Source organism: Canis lupus, chromosome 35, assembly GCF_048164855.1.
Source record: "Canis lupus baileyi chromosome 35, mCanLup2.hap1, whole genome shotgun sequence".
NCBI lineage: Eukaryota > Metazoa > Chordata > Mammalia > Carnivora > Canidae > Canis > Canis lupus.
In genome coordinates, this window is record NC_132872.1 from 14887114 (window position 1) to 14909006 (window position 21893).

The following is a 21893-nucleotide window of genomic DNA, read 5'->3' on the forward strand; positions in this document are numbered from 1 at the left end:
TGTCAGACATACAAAAGGCACAATTCCTTGAGTGTGTAGAGAGAAGCTTGAAAGTGATGCCATACTTTTATCTTTTTATTTTTACCAAAAAAGTTTTAATAGGACTGTATAAGTAGAAATATGGTAAGCCATTCACTCTTTGTTGAATTCTTCCCTGATAAAATGCTCACAGGAAAAAATTGTCTCCTTTCCAAAATGGTTCTAGGATAATCTTTTTTTTTTTAAGATTTAAAAAAATGTATTCATGAGAGACACACAGAGAGAGGCAGAGACACAGGCAGAGGGAGAAGCGGGAGGGGAGCCTGATGTGGGCCTTGATCCCAGGACCCTGGGATCACGCCATGAGCCAAAGGCAGACGCTCAACCACTGAGCCACCCAGGTGCCCCTAGGACAATCTCTTTTAGGTTAGATTTAACAATACATCTCTTAGGTTGTGTATTATTGGCCCTGATTGGTCTCCAAGTAAATCTTAGGTAAGAAGACTGGTCTTAGATTAAATTTTAAACAGGTACACAGAAATACAACTGTCCCTACTGTGTTAGATACAAGTTCTAGGCAAGTTAAAAAAAATTTTTTTTTTTTTTTAAATTAGAGTCTGACTTTGTGTCAAAGTTCTGTTGGGGATTCTGGGAAATCTATTAGATTTCCACTAATTCCATGAAATGATAATTCAAATTTCTTTACATGGAGAACCTACAACTACTTTACCACAATTACACTTTTTCTGATATCAAATCATTAGCTTTCATGAATTATCTGCAGAAATCCGCATCTTAAACTCATTTATAGTTCGAGGGAGAGAGAGAGAGAGAGAGAGAGAGAGTCTTAAGCAGACTCTGCCATGAGCCTTGAGCCTGACTTGGGGCTTGATCTCACCATCCTGAGATCACAACCTGAGCCAGAACCAAGAGTTGGACGCTCACCACCCACCACTCAGGTGCCCCAATAATATGGATTTTTTAAGGAAATTTCTCAAGAGATTCCTCCTTGGCTAACTTTGAGACATTGTGTTCTACATGTTGGGTTAGCAGAATGATCTGTAGAAAAACTTACAAGAATCTGGAAAATGGTGCTCTTGATAGCCCTTTCTTAGCCAACCATGGCTCATGTTAACAGATGCATTTAAGGAAACATCTATTTAATTCTGTTTAATCCAGCATTTCTCAAATTTATTTGAGTATAGAACATATTTTTTTCACACAATGCATCACTATACCACCCCAAAACACACAAACTTTGTGAAATGTTGGTATGGGAAATACTACTCACCATGTCACCCCCCCTTTTTTATTAACAAAATCAGTAACTCTGATGTTTGGAAACTCAATGCATGTAACTGTAACTGCATCTAACGTAAGAGAGATCGTCCTAGAACCATTTTGGAAAGGAGACAATTTATTCCTGTGAACATTTATCAGGACTGTTATATAAGCTTTCCTAAGGCCTTCACTGAAGCTCAGCATTATTCTCTGGCTCTTTCTCTGCTCATTCCTAAACTTTAGATGTTAAAAAAAATAATAATAGTTTTAAAAACTAAGTACTTTGCAGGCATTATATTATTTAATCCATAGCCCTATGGAGTAGATTTTATTATTATAACAATGTTATAACAAGATACCAGGGTACAGAGAGATTTAAATAGCTAAGCCCAAGAAAACACATAATTAGTAAGTAGTGAAGCAAGTGTTACAGGCATTAAATCCAGTTGTTCAGAGTCTGAGCCTATAGTATTAATCACGTATTATTTTGCTGGAGCATTAGTCATCGGTCTCCCTCTATTCACTCCTTCTTGGCAGTCTCATCCAGTCAAAGCCTCACCTTGTTCATGGCTTCTTAAACATTTCCCCTCAATTCTCTTCTGGGCCACAGACCCACTTGACTAACTTGCTAGAAATCCCAGTAGGGAACTATCACTGGAACTTCAAACTCTATATAATTCTAATATAATTTCATCTTTCTCCCCGCTAACTTACGCCTCTTTTTGTGTTCCCTTTTTCTAGTCATTCCCATATTTCTTCCTACGACATATCTGAGCATCTGTTATACATCTGGTACCGTGCCCTGTTGGGGATATGCATAAAAGTGAACAGAATTGGGGTTCTTCCTCCTGGTTTCTATGGCCCCATAACTTCAGTGGTTTCATATGATTCCCAGTCCTAACCTTCAAGCCACCATAGCTTATGCTGAGGCATCTCCTTTGAGCTTTACCTGAATTACAGATGTGTGAGCCACGTAAATGTTGTCATTGTTTTAAGTAATTGAGTTTTGACGTGGCTTACTAGGTAGCAACTGACAGCCAGACTAGGTGCCCACGTTTGTTTTGACCGCTATTGTCAGAAGCAAGGTCGCATAGCACAAAGCACTGTTGCTGCCAAGGAGGCAAGCACCATGATTGTCAATCGTGTGCCATTATTTCTAAAATTTTGATCCTCTCTAGCATGTAGCGAAGTGTTTTGCATGGAGCGTATGTCAAATATATATTTGTTGAATTGAATTATATTGTGATAGTAAGAACATACGTTTTGCTATCAGATACATTAAAATTCAAACCACAATTCTAGATGCTACAGTTCTAATTTTTAAATAGGACAGATAAGGGTAAAATGAGAAAGACTGAAGCTTGATCGTGAAGGATCTTGAACGCATGGTTAAAATTCTTTTTTTCTTTTTTTTAGGTCATGGGGACTCATGGAAGGTTATAGAGATGTGATCTGTGCATAGCAATTTTTGAGAAGGTTAATATGACTGTTAAATGTGGAATGAGAGGCCAGGTAAACAAAAGCCAGTTAGGAAACTAAAGTCAGTGTCCAAGCATGTTAGGATCTAAACAGTATATAGCCAAGAAATTGTCAGGGCAGGATTAAATGGCAGGATGATATTACAGGTGATGTTTCTATAGATTTTTTTAATTGGAGCCTATAAAGGAGAAGATTAGTATAAGGGAGAAGAGGAGTCCAAACTTGATCCCAATAATGTCGCAGAATTTATTAAAAGTTGTTCACACAGGATACCCTATGTATGCTATAGCAATCTTACTTCTGAAAATCTGCCTTATAAAGACATGATAGCAAAAGTACTTAAAGCTATATATTTAAAGATATTTTCTGTAGCCCTTGTTCGTGATAGCATAATGTTAAAAAAAAACAAAATAACCATCGTAGGGTATCCTTAAGCATGGTATGTCTACACAATGGAATAATATGAGAATGAAGTAAGCCTAAATAAACTGACCTGAATAAGTTTTAAGTGAAAACAGCATGTTATAAACATATATACATATACACACATATATAAACACACACACATGAATGTGTCACATATATGTGTGTGTATGTGTGTGTGTGCATGGAAAGGTGTGGGGGGTGAAGTGGTCTTAAATACTTTGAAAATTTGGTATGATTTTACCTTTTGGTGTCCTTCGCTTTTTTTTCTTTAATAAAAACATAACAAGGCATTTTAAGTCTACAAATTCAATGCCATTATAAGCAAACAGCACCGTTGATAGAAACAGTAGAGTCTGAAAAGATGATTACAGAGCAGAGATGATGGCTTGATGTAGATTAATGTGTATTTGGTTATACAGGGCTAAATCGTGGTTGGAGCGTAGCTGGACAGGCCTTCTAGATTCTGGTAATGGTAAGGCCGGTCGGGAGATGTGATCGATCTGGAGAGAGCTTGCTGCTCAGGCTGCAGGGTCAGAAGAAAGCACCACAGATCTTTTCTATTTCTGCCTGTCCCAGGATTGGAGGGAATGACTCTTTCTGACACAGCCTGTTTACCCTAAAGAAAAACTCATGCCATCTAAGTGATTCTGTAATAATTAACTCTGGGCCTTCCAACCTACTGTGAGAGTTGGTAGGTAGGGCAACCTCTTCCTGGTGAAACTAGTCTTCATGAAGGTGTCTATGTCCATCTTGAACTTATTTACATTTATAACATTCCTGTAGAGATATCTCTATAGCTATATCTGTATCTATATCTATACTCAGAGCATTTGTATCATCCAAATATCTGTCTAGATACATGGACAAATAAAAATATCCTGCCTACATAGTCTCATATGAAATAACACTTATTTGAATTTAGCCTTGAACAATATTGGGTATTGGGGCATATTAAATACAGGGTAAACATACTATAAAAATGGATTCCACACAGACTATTATAGTGGTATGTTGTAGGGCCAGGATTCTATTACAGGATTACTGATTGCTTCTCCAGATGGCTTTAAATTGATGACTCTGAGAAAATTTTTGCAAATGGGCCCCTTCTATCTTATTGACCCTAGAAATTTGTTTATCACTGCTCCTGGGAAGATCTCATTTCCCTGCATGGCTTCAAAATGCTTTCGGCAAAAGAAACATTATGTATTTTATTAAGTGAATATTATCTCCAAAGCCCACTAATGATTTTTTTTTAATTCATGAAAAGCCTCTTTTAAAATCTGTTCAATATTTAATATGCATTGCCTTGAATAGGTATTAAATAATACATTTGACATTTTAAAAACACATATGCAAAGTCGCCTGCAGAAATCCCCACAATATTTGTAATTCTACTCATATCAGTTTCTTTTACATATTCTTCCCCAGTAGATTCGGAACAGAGACAGGGATAACAAAAAACCGTGTCATGATGCCTTTCTTTTCTTTCCCTTTTTTCTTTACAAAGCAAGAGAAAAGTCATGGGAGTATGTTAATTGCCTAAGATCTCACAGCCATTCATGCTGACAGTGCTAGGGCTGGGATGTGTTGACTCTCTTTGCTCTCTTCTTTATTCATGATATTTAGAAATAAGCAATTTGTACATACCCAATAAATGTGTATACATTTCTTGTATATGGAGGTACATTTGCATACACACACTTCTCGGGTGTTTATATTTTTAAATATTTTATTTATTTGTTTGAGAGAGAGAAAGAGCACAAGCAGGGGGAGGGGCAGAGGCAGAGGGAGAAGCAGACTCCCAGGCGAGCAGGGAGCCTGATGTGGGGTTCAATCCCAGAGCCCCTGGATCATGATCTAAGTGGAAGGCAGATGCTTAACCGACTGTGCCACACAGGTGCCCCTATACATATATTTTTTATTTAATTTTTATTTTTTTATTTTTGAAATATTTTATTTATTTATTCATGAGAGACACAGAGAGAGGCAGAGACACAGGCATAGGGAGAAGCAGACTCCCTGCGGGGAGCTTGGTGTGGGACTCGATCCCAGGACCCCGAGATCATGCCCTGAGCTCAACCACTGAGTCACTCAGGCGTCCTTACATATATATTTTAAATCACTGTCATGAATTAATATGCTTTCTCATAAGTTAATAGAAAAAAATATAGCATTTCAAGTAAAGACTTCAGATTGCTTTAATGTCAGTTTCTTTCTTCCCTGAACAGAAATGCCAGCCTCAGTTTCTCTACTTGTCCTCAGGCAGAAGATGCTGCCAACCTATTCCAGAGTGAAAATCGTTACTTCCTGCACCTGCTATTGGTCTAGTAGATGGATAGGAATGAGAGGAAGAAGACAAACTGCTTTTCCAGCAACCAGGAACCACGCTGAGGCCGTGGAGGCTTTATGTGCCTCCACATTTTAGCAGCTCTCTGTGTATCCTTTAGCATGATGGGGGAGGAACAAAATTACCAATTTTTCCATGATAGCTTGGCTCCATTGTGGTCTTAAAAAGTTGAAGTTGGGAGTTGGGAATAGATCTGAACCCTAATCTGTTAGGAATTGGAATCATACCTTGTTGTTTTGAATAGTTCTGTTGGTTTGGTGATGAGAAGATGTAAGACAAAATGAGGCAAAAACAATGGAAAACAGAGTTATGAGTTTAAGATCCAGTGAAATAACGTGAGCAGCCTTCCAGAATCCAGTTAAATAAAAACCAAATAGGATTCTTAGAAAGGTAAGATCTCAAGACTTTTTTCCTTCCAACAAAAGAATAATGAAAAATGCAGGAATCCAGGATAAGAAAGGAGTAAGTACGATGCCTTCCTTTGGGGAAGTGGAACCGTCCATCCATTATTGAGTTGTTTTTTGGCTGTAATGCTAGATTTGAACAACCTATGTGCACACTTTCACCCTGTTCCTCTCTCTGCCGATGGCAGGCCTTTGTGAGATGGCGCAATGTGGACAGAATGAGGGAAGATAAATGACTCTCAAGCGATTTCCATGACCTTTATCATTAGTATCCTGTCTTTAATTAATGCTGATGAAAGGAGAAGAGAAATGTCTTAAATCCTGGGTGAGCAGTCATTTAACTACTCAGAAAACCATTTGAAAACTAAAAAAAAAAAGATAGTAAATATTTGTCTCTGTTTATTTTGCTCTCATAACTGACTGAGTTCCCTTTCCTCTACCTAAGAGAAAAGACCCAGTAGATGATCACTATGGTGTGTTCATCTATATTTTACTGTGCTTGCCACCTGGTGGGGTGTCGGTGAATATTTGCTAGGTTTCATTGAATTGATTGAGTAAAAAAAGGAAGTATGATCTTTCAGAAGGCAAAACAATTTTAAAATCTCGATAAGAAGTTTATCAAGTACGTCATTCCGTCTGTGTTCATAGGTCAACTGAAAAGGAGGAATAAGAGAGGAAAGTCTAGAGATAATCCACTGACCCATAGGTAATTTGGAGATATCTTTGCAATCCACTCTTCCTGTCACTTCTGGGAAATATTGCCAGTATATAAATCAATCAGTGCCCTTGAGGCTGTCCGGGAAGGGAGCAGAGCAACGTCCCATGGCCGCGTGTTTACCAGTCCAAGTGACATCAGCTGCTGTCCCCCTCTGGGCCTCTCTCTCTCCCGCTTGACTCACTGACCCAGAAGAAAAGGGGCAACTCTCCTACTGGTGCATTTGGGAAATAAACTGACTCTACATAGTAGTTGGAAGCCAGTTGACCTTAAGAATTACACATTCTGGTCTCCCTCTCCACACTCTACATTGTGAGATCTGGGGGGGCGGGGGCGGGGGCGCTGGTGGGTAAGTCTATCTAACAACTGAGTGCAGTTTTAGAAGTCTGCTGCTGTCATGTCCCTGAGCCATGCCCTCCTTTAACAGCTTCATTAGTTACGAAAATGACATTTGTACCTCCTACCAGACTTCCATGTCTACCTTTCCATTGTTTTCACCAAGGACCCTTGGCTCCAGCAAGTCTACAAATCTGTATACTTTGCATCTGGTTATCTGATGCATATTCATGCATTTATTCATTCAGCCTTTCCTTTGGAAATAGTTCTTGAGCCCCTGGAATATGCCAAGTATTGCGGCAAGCCCTGGCGCTCTACCCAGAAGGAGCTCCCGGTGTAGTGTTCTTATAAGACAGTTTGATAACTGGGTGAGCCCAGAGCTTCCAAGGCGGTAACATAGTCTCAGTTGAGTTGCTCAGTTTTTTGTGTTTTCTTAACTGAGTCCTAATGGAGTAGGATTTGGCCAGGAGGTAGCCAGGTCTGGTCTATCTGATCACAACTGAAGCTGTAGGGGCGAGAAGGGGCTCAGTTTTAAGACACCCTCCTCAGACACCATAGTAAAGGCCCTAGACTGCCTAGTAGGTCCCAAACCACTGCGTTAGAGATCAGAGGAGGGATATGGTCAGGTTTTCTGTTCTAAATAGGCCACTTTGAAGCTTGGAGGATCAACTCGAGGAAGGCAAGCCCGAAGAGACCAGTTCGCAGATTGTTGTAGGTGAGAAATTATAGAATGTGATTTAGCAGCACCTCTGCTTATTTCTGTTTTTCTTTTCTCTTATTATCATTATTATTTCTTGGCCGCCTTGACATTTTGTAGGGTGAGCAGTAAGGAAGAAATTCCAACCTCTGGTGATGATGATGAAGAAGAAACAGAGGACGGTGATGGCCAGCATTCACTGGGTTCTTGCTATAAAGGGCCATGAGGCCCTTTTGTGCATTAGCTTACTTCATAGTCACTAAAAATGTGTGAGCTAGACAGTTTTATTCTTTTCCATTTTACATATGAGAAAACTAAAGCTTTCGAGGTTAAAATCACTTTCCCAAGAGTGCACAGGCAGTAAGTAGCCGACCTGGGACTGAACCTCTAGCCTGACTTCACCTTCCGTTCTGATAACTCTGTGCTTTACAAAAGCTTCACAGCACTTCACCAAGTGCTTTCTTTCTTTTTTTTTTTTTTTTCACCAAGTGCTTTCTTACACAATGTCTCATTCATGTTTTACTCGAATCGGTGAGTCAACTTTAAATTCCCTCCAAAGAGAGTGGTTTATTCTCATTTAATAGAATCATATAATCATGAAAAAAGCTTGTGATGTATTATGAAATCACAAAATATGTTGCTCCTTATTTGTACATAGATAATCAATTTAATGCCTTCTTAGCCAAATTTTAATTGTCAAATGTCTTCATCTTACCATCCAAGAGATACATATTGGATGAATTTTAATGTCAACTTTAAATAAAAATTCTGCAAAATATAATTAAAATATAACAGGAGAAGCGACTTCCTGTTTTGTTTTGTTTTGTTTTGTTATAGATGATTCATTCAGCATTCAACAACTACTAAGTACCTGGTGTGTGTTATGTATTATTGCTTTTAAGCATATGGAAGATAATAGCCCGTAACTTCATTACGTTTGCTCTATCATGTAAAGCTTAATTTAGTGTCATTATACAGAGGTTCTCACTATCTGCTTTCAGAACAAAGAAAACAAAGGAGTGCATCATACAGGTCAAAGCATCTAATAAATTAAATTAATTAAATTAAGTATCTATACTACCTGAAATTTACTACCTTTATTCCTTGGAAATCTTTAGATTAGGTTTTAATTCCCATCCATATTAATAAGATAGAGATGATTGAGTTGCTTTATATTCATCGAACATTAGCTTACATAAATAGGATAGATATTTATTTTCCCAGGGTTGTGCGTGCTTCCTCGTTTGTGTTAGCATTACTTATTCCAAACATCCTAGGTTTAAATAGGTCCCCAAAGTGCCATAATGAACAACTTGTCATTCTCCGTGAATGGACTTGTGCTTGTTACAAGTGAAGGAGCTACTGATGAAGAGTGACTCAAACCACCCAGCAGGTCCTGGCTGGAATCAGTCCTACACTGAGATATTATAGATACATAGCTCTGATTCGCTCCTAGAGATAGGCTGTCTCTTCCAGAGGGTTCTGGTTCATCAAACTTTCCCCTCTACCCCTACCCTGACCCCCTCACCACATGACCACACCTCCCTGGGCAAAATTGCCAAAGAAATGTAGGATCGCAGACTTCCTTCCTTGGCTAACGGGCCCAAATGATGGCATCACTGTTAGACTTCAAGGATTCCCCCCTCCCTTGTTCTAATCTTATGTTTTCTTGGGCCCTGACTCTACGTATTTGAGAGAAAACATAGGGTCCAATTTTTGTTTAAGTTGCCAAGATTCCCCAGTATTTAGGCAAAGAAAGGAAAAATGGAGCAAGTGCTTAATAGGACCCATAGACTTCAGACGACTATGCTTTCTAGACATGAGTAAAGAGCATGTGTGTAGATTTGTCCCCAGTGGGCTAAGTTTATCCCTTTGAATAACTGGATAATTCCAGAAAATACCATATTGAAACAGTTTTACCTGACCGGTATATTTTTGAGGGTTACTTAAAAGACTATTCCAAGGTGCTCCTGGGTGGCTCAGTTGGTTAAATGGCTGACCCTTGATTTTGGCTCAGGTCATGATCTCAGGATCCTGAGATCGAGCCCCAAGTCAGGATCCTCACTCACTGGGGAGTCTTCTTCAGGTTTCTCCCCCTCTGCCCCTCCTTACTTGCACACATTCTCTCTCTCTCTCAAATAAATAAATAAATCTTAAAAAAATAAAAGACTATTCGACAAGACAATTCAATATTTAGTTTTATATTATATTAATTATAATGAACATACTAAAAAGAGATGCAGATTGATTTAAAGAGAATCCAGATTTTATTCCAGAGAATTCTTTTGTAAATTAAGCTTCTCAAAGTGACCAGAGACATGAATTGATTGTACTTCAATCTCCCTTTCGTTTTTTTCAGCTCTCTTACAGGCTAATGATTAGAGTGAGGCAAAAATTGAGAACATTCAAGTGAAAAAGCTGTTATAATAATGTAGTGCTTATAAGGGTTTATTTAAAAGGAAGTGTGGTTTAGTGTGTCCTTCCAAAGGAAGATGTCTATTTATCTGACTCCAAGCATTTCCCAGTCCACTTGGCTTTATTAAGAGTTCAAAAACAAGAGGATCTTTTGAAACTAATAACTTAATGTCTCCCTACAGATCTTTCCTTTGGTGGGGTAAGAATCCTCATACATCACCAAAGCAGTAGTATATTCACACAAAGTCAGATCCAGCTCTTGAGAGAAAATCTATATTGAATTGTTCTATACCATTTGTTGTTTGTTGAATTGTTCTACACTGATTTGTATTTGTGACGATTACCCAGATTATGGAAGTTTATGGGCTTAAGCAAGTCTTTTCCTTTTTACTATCTCTGTTTTTTCACCTTTGTGTTGTTGATAATATTAAAGCTAAAGGGGGAAAAAACCTCAGAAGTACACCAAGGAGAGTCATTCTTTGAATTTATACAGTAAATGTTAAGTAAGATGAGGCTATCAAGAGATGGTACAGAATGGTAAAGTGTCGAGAAGTAGAACTGAAAGGAACAAATCCCCCATGGTTTCAAGAACACCCAGGCAGAATTATTCATGCATTTATGACTGAAAAAGCTAAATTGATTTATGGCTTCCCCCCCCTCCACCCCACATTGTACCTCTAAAATATACAGTAGAGCTTATATCTATTAGGACACTCTCAATCATATGTCCATCAAATTGGTTTAAATAGTATGGAAAGTCATTGACTCATGAAACTGGATGTCAAGGACTCACTGGGCTTCAGTTGGAAGAGTCAGGAATGCTTCATTGCTGAGCTCTGCCAAACACAAGCTTCATCCTAACGATAGTTTCCCTCATGACTGCAAGACAGCTGCCAGCTGCAATCAGGGTCACACGCTTTTCCCTCCATGTCCAGTGTCAAGGAGACTGGCTTTTTGAAGGGCTTCTAAGGACAAAGAAGCTTTTTTCCTGGCAGTCTCTAGCAGAAGCTCTCTGAACCCATCAGTTAGGTTTGGATCACATGCTCACTCCAGAACCAATCACAGGAGGAAGTTATGGGGTGACCTTTTGAACTCTCAGGCCACTGAGGGACATGGGCTGTGTCAGAAAAGGATGGACACCTAAATGATATCGTAGTTCTATTGGAAAGGAAGAAAGTGCAGTGAATGCTGAAGACCACCAGTAATGCTCACTCCAGAGCTCCTGAGAAGACATGGCTATACAGTAAGTAGAAAAATTATCATGACCATTAATATACAGTAAGAAGCTACCTAATGGGTCAGAGAAAAGATCTGTTTATAAGAAGTCCTGCCCCTGATTCCTGGAGACCTGCATGGCTCACAGCATGGCTGGCAGGCTATTTCTGGTCCAGGCTGCTGGAGGGAAATGTGGAGACCAACAAATGGATTGGAGGATGAGAGCATGTAGCGAGGATCTCTTCACTTCTCATGGAGAAGAGGAAGCATGGTTACAAGTTGTCTGCACGTGGGGAAGTTAACAGAGAAAAGATGCTGTGCCTGACTGCTCTCTCTCTACCATCATTTGTGCCTGAGCTTTTGCGTAGCGGGGGCATGTGATGTTCCTTCCACGTGCTTGAGACTTAAAATTGTAAAGACAATGGGACAATGGGACAGTCAGCAGCTGATGCTGACATCCCAAGTGGCACATTTGAGTCTGCAGCAAAGAGACTCAAACACCAGATTTTGAGGGGGAGAAAAAGGTATTTTACATTTCTTTCTTTCTTTTTTTGGTTTCTTTGATATACCAAGAAGTAAGGCTGAGTGGATATAATCCTAGAGCTTTAGAAAAGGAGTGTCCAAGTTAGATAGGAAAAGGAAGCTAGGAAAGCTTAATTATTTGGGTCCTGCTGCATAGCCAGGAGGCAGGCAGTCAGCCATGTGCTTAGACTCCCAGTCTGCGAGCTTGTGGAGGTGGAGGTGGAATAGGGCAAGATTAGACTGAGGAGAACCCACAGCGTCTGTCTTGCTTCTGTTTGGGATGTTGGAAGGAGTCCCCTCTTTGGGACCCCAAAGATCCCTGCTCTCTCCTGGGGTGGTGCATTCATTTCCTGGGGCTGCTATAGCAAAATACTGCAAACTGGGTGGCTTAAAACAACAGAAATTTATTTGTCTCACAGTCCCAGAGGCTGGAAGTCTGAGATCAAGGAGTTGTTGATAGGGCCCCACTCCCTCAGAAACCCCACTGGGAATCTTCCCAAGCTTCTGGTGTTTGCAGGAAGTCCTTGGCATTCTTTGACTTACAGCCACAGTACTTCTGTGTCTGCCTCTGTGGTCATAGGGAATGCCCCCACCCTTCTGTGCCTGTGTCTCTTCTCTTGTAAGCATTTTGGATTAAGGCCTCATCCTGCACCCATCTGGCCTTATCTCAGCTACCTTATATCTGCAACAACCCTATTTCCAGACAAGATCACAATTTGAGGAACTGGGGCTTAGAACTTCAAATATCTTTTGGAGGGGGACACAATTTTTAACCCATAACAGGTTGCCACATGAAAGTAAAAATGGTACATATTAGACAGTCCTGAAATTTAGTTTTGTTCCCACACGAAATAGCTTCACAAATTCCCACTTGCCCCAGGGGGGTGGTGAAAAGGTTGCTGCAAGTCACCAAGTGAGGGCAAAGTGGCTCTGGAGTTGGGAGTTGCAGAACCAAACATCTGAGGTGGGACCCATTAGGGAAGAACAGTCAGACCTCAGGCAGGATGCAGAGTGCCCCTGAGGAGGGGCTGAGTTACAGGAGAAATTCTTCGGTCCAGATGAGCTGAGACGACAGACTATAAATTATGAAGTACACCGCTGTGGCTTTCATCAGCAGATGCCAACAGAGTCATCAGTCTGGGGAGCAGCTGAGATCAGCCATTCCACAGAAGGGACCAGCAGAGCTCCAGGCAGCACAAGATAGGCCCTAGAATGATGACTCCTCTCAATTACCTAGAGTTACAAGTCCACACTCAGACACCATCTTGGAGGTTAATAGGGGGAGGAAATGGGGCTCTGAAAGACTAACCATTTTTCTGAATAACCCAAGCTGAGACAGATGAGACTATGGGCTGAACTAAATGTATACACCATTCCCCTCCACCCCTTTCTCTCTCTCCCTCTGTCTCTTAATGTCTGTCTGTCTGTCTGTCTCTCTCTCTCACACACACACACACACACACACACACACACACACACACACCACTGCTACCCAGAAGAAAGAAGGCTGGTGAGGAACATCAGGCCAGTCACAGAGAAATCAAGAAGACACATTTTCTTCTCTACCCCTTAATGGTTAGTGAACCCAGCACATATTCTCCATTTTATAATGATCAGGCTTTTCTAAAGATCCGAAAGATGTTAATAATGTATACTGGTGGTGATTTTAAATTTGCCTCCAATGTAAGTTTGTTGTGGACGCATCTGTCTCCATGCAGGTGTAAATAAACAGGCCGTTACTAGGTTTATGATGGTTTGGTGGCGTTGGGTCAGTGTGGGCCCAAGGGCCAGTGAAAGAACTTCATGCAGACTCTACTCCACAGTTCTAGATGGCAGAGCGAGTGGCTACTTGACAGAGGCCCCCTGAGATCCGTGATCATTTGCCTTAACTTCTTATTTTCTACAGACACGTGATTCCATTATTCCTTCAACAATAACCACCTTTTCTGGTACCGTTGTGATGTGACGCTGCTGCATTTGAAATTTCTGAGTTGAGTTGATTCAAATGACATCCTATTGGGAAGTCTCTGGAAGCGTAATGATAAGCATTTTCTCAGGCAGAGTAGCCCAGGGTACAAACGGGGGTACACGTTGCACAACATTCATTCCCTATCTCCGCTCTCATCGGTGGCCACTGTTAGAATTGCAGCTCTGTTTAAATCAAGAATTCTGGTCTGAAGCGGAAGGGATGATCCGGACACTTGATCTTCCTCCTGGATCCTGAGGCCACCTGGCTGCAGGTGACCCTGGAAGTTGAGCCGCTTGAGCACCCCAGCATTTCAGGTGATCCCACGTGCCACTAACACCACTGCAGCAGCTCTCCAGCCACCTGGTCATCATCTCTGAGGCTCCTCCAGGAAAGCAAACGCTTGGTGTCTTAGATCCTGTTCTTTCCTCCCAGACCATCCATTATATGACCTGTCACTCCGTTGACCAGATATATTGTAATTATGTGTGTATTTGTTTTCCTTCAGGGCTAGAGAGCGAGTTCCTCAAGGGCAGGGACTGTGCCTTCATCTCCTTATTTGTCCTGCTATGTCTGGTATGTACTATGTGGCCAATGAAGAAAGGAAAGAATAAATAAACGAAGAAGAGTTTGGGTGACATTTGGTACTGGTCCCTGTCACCGGTGTGGGCCAAGGAGGGGAGAGAGGACTGAGAAAGGAACTCGAACCTTCAATGTAATCCCTCAGGCTTTTCTTCTGCAATTTGCCAATCTTGCCTCACAGGAAAAGCTTCTGTGCCTTGACTTTTGAGTCCCTTTCATCGACTTTTCACTGCAGTGGAATAAAGTCTGTTTCTTTAAGAGAGAGTGAGAAAATTCCAGAAATGTGAATGGTCTGGAGACCACACAAAGGGATCTTCATTTCCAGAAGTCAGGACTACTCTCTGTTCACTGAAAGTTTGGGGGTTTTGTGGATATTCCTGGAGTTGAGAGGAATCTGAGAGGTGTCTCTCGTACATGTGCTTTTCGTTTTTCACAAAAAAACAGCTGCTTGGGCACCTGGGTGGCTCAGTGGGTTAAGGGTCTGTGGGCTCAGGTCCTGATTCCAGAGTCCTGATCAAGCCCCAGGGCAGGCTTCCTGCTCAGCAGGAGGTCAGCTCCTGTCTCCCTCTAGCCCTCCTCCTGCTCCTGCACTCTTTCTCTCTCATACTCTCTCTCTCAAATAAATAAAATCTTAAAAAAAAAAAAAAAAAAAAGAAAGTAAACAGCTGCTTGAATCCTAGCAGAGCAAGTTGTTTTCATTGTACTTTAGGCAGGTCACTCAAACTTTCTGAGTCTTATCTTACCTTTAAATCAGGAGAAATGACACTTACTGTCTTGTGTTTAGAACTAGAAATAATGTTATGCATAACGTGCCCAGCAGTGTTTGGCATTTAGAATTGGTGTTTAATCCCTACTACTGCTATTATAATATTTAATATTCCTATTTTACATCCTGCGGATTTCTTACCTCTTTTTCTCTTTGGTTAGTTTATATTGAACAGATGGCAGAGCCCTTTTGATTTCTCATTTGAGTGTCAATAAAGTATAGTAAATTTTGTTTGGACTCTTAGAATCCTTAGAATTATATTCAGAGATAGAAAACAAGTATCTCATTTTGTATATATAAAGGAGTTTTATATTTAAAGACTTTAAATTTAAACCAGTCAAGCCATTTGTATATAAAATGGGGGAGATTCCTCCCCCTGCCCACCTGCCTGGGTACAAAGTACAAAAGAAACAGAGAAAAATACCATGTGAGACACTAATACCTAACTTTACAACCTAAGGGTCTGGCTCCAAAAAATGGACTGGAAAGGTAATCAGCATAGTTATAAGTAACCTGGCCTGATTTTATTTATGGGGCTTGACATATCATTCCTATTTGCCAAATACAGGATTTCCTGACAACTGAAACTCAAACTCTTCTTCTAGAATGTGATCATGCCCAGTAAAGCTGTTACTCCATGGAAGCTATATGTCTTTTCAGCACTGACGTTTTTGCCTGCCAGCAGTCTGGGCTGGAAATGAAACCTGCAGTTTCTGACCATCAGACAGCCTCCTGGGCCTCCCGTAGATTACTGATACTTTCCTAAGCAAAGCAGTAGATGATACATTTTAATACAACCTAAGAAAAATATAATAACACTTGGCAAACAAAATCTTATTTTTAGTATCATCCTGCTGGTATACCTAAGAACGGATTCATGGTCATGGAGCCCATGATGATTAATCTTGGGTCAACTTGGCTAGGCTGTGGAATCCCGATATTTGGTCAAACACTGGTCTGGATGTTGATGTGAGAGTGTTTTTTAGTTGAGAGTAATATTTAAATAAAAAGATTGAGTAAAGCAGCTTACTCTCCATGATGTGGGTGGGCCTTGTCCAATCAGTTGGAGGCCTTAAGAGAGAAAAAGGAGACATTCCCTCCTACCACCCCAAAAAGAGGGCATTCTGCTAACAGATTGTCTTCCAACTGGAGCTGCAACATCACTTCTTCCCAGGCCTCTCGCCTGTGAGCTTACCCTGCTGATTTTGAACTTGCCAAGCTCTATAATCATGTGAGCCAATTCCTCAAAATAAATCATATATGTTGATTTTGTTTCATGATAAAATAAATCATATATATTTAAGCTAAGGCCTCCTGACGACCCACCAGCCAGCCCCTACCTGGAGGCCTGGCTACTGCTCCCTGGAGGCCAGCTGCTCCTTTGTGATACTCTACCCCTTTAGCCGATGAAATGGATAGCCATCACACTGGCACCTTCGTCACTGAGAACCTTGGAAGTGCCAATCCCTTAGGCTTTCCCACCCAGTGTCTTGGGTCTTAGAAGGACTGAGTCTCGTCTGGCCCAGAAAAGGTATGTGAGATCCATCGGGGTGGCAGGACATCAGTTTCTTCGGGGCCTGTCTTGGGAGAGTTTCTGAAGGCAGACCTGATTCATCTCAGAGTCACACGAGAAACCCAGGATCTTTGTGGATCTTAGCCTAGGACCCATATAAGACCTAAAAGGAGACTTCCCTTGAGGTCTCCAGGGAGGGAGAACTTCAGACACTTTCTTAGAACTGACTCTGGTTCTGGAGTAGCACTCTTTCCACTAGCACATTTTGGCTGCTGAGGTTTGAAGGCAGAACTATGCCTGACTCTGGAATTTGTTCTTGTGTTACGCTGCTATGTCAATTCAAAAGTGAGTTACTATCCTGACAACTGTCGATATTAGTAAACACAGTATCATCCTTCTACTGGAGCAAAAAGACCCCTGCACTGGGCCCCATGCTTGGAGAGCTCCATTCTGGCCATGCTCCTCTGGCCCTGCCTTTTCGGGTTTCTTCTTCTTCTCTCTTCTTCTTGACCACGAAGTGGGTACTCCGGATTGGGGAATCCCATGTCCAGTGTCTCTGTTTATAGTCCCTGTAGATCTGTTTCTCAAAGATACATACTATCCAAGTCTGAGAGGTGGCCATGGAGCAACTGTTTATGGGTAATGTGGGTTGAATTCATAGGTGTGGGCCACTGTGAAACACAACACAGTGTTAATGGATCTGGGATTGAAAAGAAAATGATCTCTGACTGGGCCATAGCTTTCCCTGCATCACTATTTTAAAGTGGAATTCTAAGGGATCTAGGATCCTACAGTTGCACCTTGTTTTCCAGGTAGTCATGAAGGTATTTTTTATTAAGATTGGAAGACAAAATATATGTATTTAAACACTTTTAGCTTTGTTTTTAACTTTTAAATATTTAGACATGGAGTATTCATTGGCGCTCTTGACCATCTATGTCAATCATGACAACAGGAAGGAATCTGTGACTCAAATAAGATTCAAACTAGCTGACCACCAAGTCCCCTGCCAACTCTGATTCTACATGTAGTAGTTAGGGGCAGAAGAATGTGGTCAGACTCTCTCTTGAGAGCTCAAGAAAAACAAAGAGGAACAACCTCAAGCCACTAGGGCAAGGATGGTTTGCCCTATGTCCAAGTTTCCTTTGGTTGAAACGTCTATCGGACACTGCTTTTCTTCAGAGCTTCTGACCATAAAGCCCAAGAGACATTTCATACCGTGCCAGATGTGGTTTGTAAAGGAGGTCTGACAACTCTCACCAACCTTGCTTGGTTTCCAGCCCAATAATGTATTTGATAAACATGGTGGTATCTTGAAATTTAAATTCACAGATCCCATTGAGGCTTGTTTATCTTTGGGGTACACATGTAAAAGAAAACCAGAATGAGCCATGATATGATATGGGGATATCTTTCTAAAAGATAAACAACATCAGGGTTGATAAAATAAGGGGTTTGTTTCCTGAAAGGAAGTATAGTGTATCTGTAGAGAATGTGCTAATTATATTTCTAGGACACCCGGACACCCTCTTCGGTTTTTTGGACATTCTGGGCAGCTTCTCAAAATTCCCTGCTATATAAATTTTCTAGAAAAGATACAAACAAACAAACAAACTAGATTTTGAAATGAAGCTCGCCTGTGCTCAGTGTCGCCAGGTGAAAAGCAGTCAGTGTTCTGGGATATCTCAGGCTATGTCATGCATTAAAGATGTAGAGAGGCCTCCCACATCAGGTGATTAGACAGGAATGAGATTAAGTGACCTTGAATTTAGACGGGTTATCTACCCTGTTTTGTTTTTGCTTTTGCTTTTTTTTTCTCTCCTTCTTTCTTTCTCTCTTTCTTTCTTTACAGATTCTCATACAGAAAAATTTGTAAGAATTCTGTATCTCTGAAGTTAAGAAGATTTATCATCATGAACTAGGATGGACATGGACATTGGGAAGAGACATTGAAAAGGAAAAGCAATAAGATCTGTGAAACAAAATGAATTTTGGAGACTGGAAGTACCTAGTATGGTAACCAGAATTCAAGATGTATCAGAATGATTATGGCACAGCATGTAGCAAATGCCAGAATTTCCTCAGGATCCAGCCAGTCTGGACTGGTCCCCACTGACTGTGGAGGATGATATAAAAGAGCTGCACTCTGGAGCCTCACTACTGGGTCCCACTGTAGCACTAGCAGGACTCCAGCTAGCAAGTGCATTGCTGCTAAGAGAGGTGTGGTCCCGTAAGAACCATCTTCAAGAGTGACATTGTCTGATATTGAAAAAATACGCAACCATGGTCCAATCAGACTCTTACCTTATAGAGACTCACCCACTTGGGGTAAAGTCACTACCTAGAGTTCTCAGATAATAAGGTTAAGTAGGAGACTTGAGAGTAGATCTCAGAGGGAGAAGCTGGACTGAGTACTACTAGCCCACGTGGAGGGAGACAGTAAAGTAAGCAACAGCAGTAATAACAACAAAAATCTATGTAATCATATTTCATGAACGTACAGGTATACCTCATTTTATAGTGCTTTGCTTGTGCTTTTATTTGCATTCCAGTTTTATACAAATCAAAGGTTTTTAGCAACCTTGCATCATACAAGTGAATTGGTGGCATTTTCCCCACAGCATTTGCTCACTTTGTGTCTCTGTGTCACATTTTGGTAATTCTCACAATATTTCAGACTTTTTTCATTATTCTAATATTTGTTACAGAGACCTGTGATCAGTGATTACAGCTCACTGAAAGCACAGTTGATGGTCAGTATTTTTTAGCAATGCAATATTTTCAAATTAAGACTTGTACATTTTTTACATATAATGCTATTGCATACTTAACAGACTACAGCAGAGTGTAAAAATAATTTTTAAATATTCTGGGAAACCAAAAAATTCATTTGACTCATTTTATTGCGATGGTCTAGAACTGGAACAGTATCTTCATGGTAAGCCTATACTTGAACTAAGTTTAGAAAGTAGATTGTATCATTTATTCAACATATAGCCCCCTAGAGGATCTCACTCTCCTGCTCTCAAAGGCCAGCCTAGGACCATTTGCAAGGCCACTAAATTTCTCTCTGATACTCTGCTGAATAAAAACACAAACACACATGCAGTTAATTTTTTATTTCTTTTCAAGCCAGACTGACTTTTTTTTTTCAACCCATTTCTGACTCAGCTTATATTTAATGGAAACCACAACATTTTACCAAAGGCTTTCATGCAAGAGATCAATCTCAGACATAAACAGTACCATATTAAAAAAATGAGACAACATCACTGATAAAAATAAGATGCCACAGTGGATCAGAGAAGAAATAAAGGCCTAAATAGTCTACAGAATTTAGTTCACCATGTACTTAATAACTTAAATAATCTATCACCAGCCTATCTTCTCCCCTCAAGAGACACACTGCTAGTAAAGTGTATAAAATTTACTATCCTTTCTATTCATTCTGAATCCATTCTTACAATTTGACCAGTTAAGCACGGTTGTGATTAGCGTGTCTAGAAATCAGAGAAGCCAAGGTCCCTAGCAATTTTCTGAGCCTATTTTTATATGTTGGGCTACCTCCACCTGGGGTAACCTTGGTCTTAAATAAAATTGGCTATGAGATAAGTGTTTGGAAAGGTACAATATAAATGCCAGAAGCTATGGGAAAAGAATTGTAGTCAACAGATCCAAACTGCTCTTTAGCCTAATTGGAAGAGTAAAGAATTAAAAGGTGGGAATTGTAAAGGCTGTAAATGTGGCCTCCTCAGAAACTGGCCTTTCTAATGATTTACTTCTATGACTGAAAACTGATGAAGAGCAGAAGCTATACCAATTTTAAATAACAATGGAATAATAAGCCTGTATTCAGCACTCTCTAGTGTTGGACATTGTGTTTAGTTTATAAATATCCATATATGTACATATAAAAATTTGTGTATGTATGTATGTATGTATGTATGTATTATTTACATGTGTAATATGCTGGACATACTGGCATTCTCAGTCTAAGCAGTAAAAACAACCCACGCACTCAACTAATAAACAACTCTTGGGTTTTGCTACATTGCATATGGCCCCAGAAAGAGAAGGTGGTTTTTGTCTCCTACACCCCACCCCTTATACCTATAAGATAATTGGTCTGTCTTATCTTGTGTGCAAGAAATGTTAAATGAACTGCTCCTCTTTTTCACAAAATAACATAAGACATGACTGTATAATACTTAATGTCATGGGTTGCAATATGAAAATCTGTTTTACAACCTTATTCTAAGGGCTGCTCTAACCTCCTTCAAGTTCTTTTCTAGAACTTTTAGTCAACCATTTGCACTCTTTATGATTTTGTCATATTATACATTAATAGGACATATTTGTCACATTATACATTAATAGGACCGTTATTTTTTCCTTGAATCAACTCACTGTTAATATTTAAATTCACAAAAGCAAATTTTATATCGCTACTACAAAATAAATAGAAGGAAGGCATAAAAAGAAGCAATACAAGAAAATAGAAGAAATAGAAGAAATAGAAAATTCTATGACTTACTCCATTCTAGTTAAATATTGCTTCTTAAGAAAGCTGTGGCCCGAAATCTACTCTCCCTCTATTAAAAAAGGCAGATTGGGAAATGTCAGGGAGGTGGTGAAAGGTACAGCACCCCTGAGACTTACTCTCGATGGAATCAGAAAGATAAAAAGGGAATTGAGAAGGACCTCACTTTGCGACTGATCATTATCTCTCCCACTGTCAAGAGCAAGTACTTTACCTGTTGGGAATCACTGATGCGAGCCTCTTACCTATTAACTTGGAGACTTGGTTATTTAGGCTATAAACTCATCACAAATGACTGCAGTTAGACTTGGCTAGGTACCAATTCTTGCATTCATTTGGTTTTTCAAAGGGCAGAACAGGTTTACAGATGGGCCAGTTGGGGCATTTTTCAGGCCATGGTAAAAGAGGCACATGCAGTCTAATGGGTCTTGAAAGGTGTGGAAGCTGAGGCCTGCTCTAAAAGCCCCAGGCACTCTTTTCAGCCCACAGAAATGCTGCTCCTGGTTTAAGGCCAGGATTCTTGAGCTTCATGTGCAGAAGAATCATCTGACGAGCTTGTTACAGTGTGAATTCCCCACTTCACCCCCACAGAGTCTGCTCGGGAAGGTCTAGAGTGAGACATCTGATGATCTGATGTAGGAGGTAAAGGATGACACCCTGAAAAACCCAGGAGAAGGGAAAAGAAGGTTCCAGTTTGGGAGCTGGTCTGT

The 21893-nt window shown here is 40.4% G+C and overlaps 1 protein-coding gene and 1 long non-coding RNA gene across 23 annotated transcripts in view; one reads left to right on the forward strand and one right to left on the reverse strand.

Moving 5' to 3' along the window:
* The window catches only part of PHLDB2 (pleckstrin homology like domain family B member 2), a 217411-nt gene that overhangs the window by 120607 nt on the left and 74911 nt on the right, over positions 1-21893 (reverse strand). The window lies entirely within an intron of this gene.
* LOC140625108 (uncharacterized) lies at positions 10881-15021 on the forward strand. The gene is made up of 2 exons (XR_012024482.1): positions 10881-11322; positions 14291-15021. It is a non-coding gene; the product is annotated as an uncharacterized lncRNA (long non-coding RNA).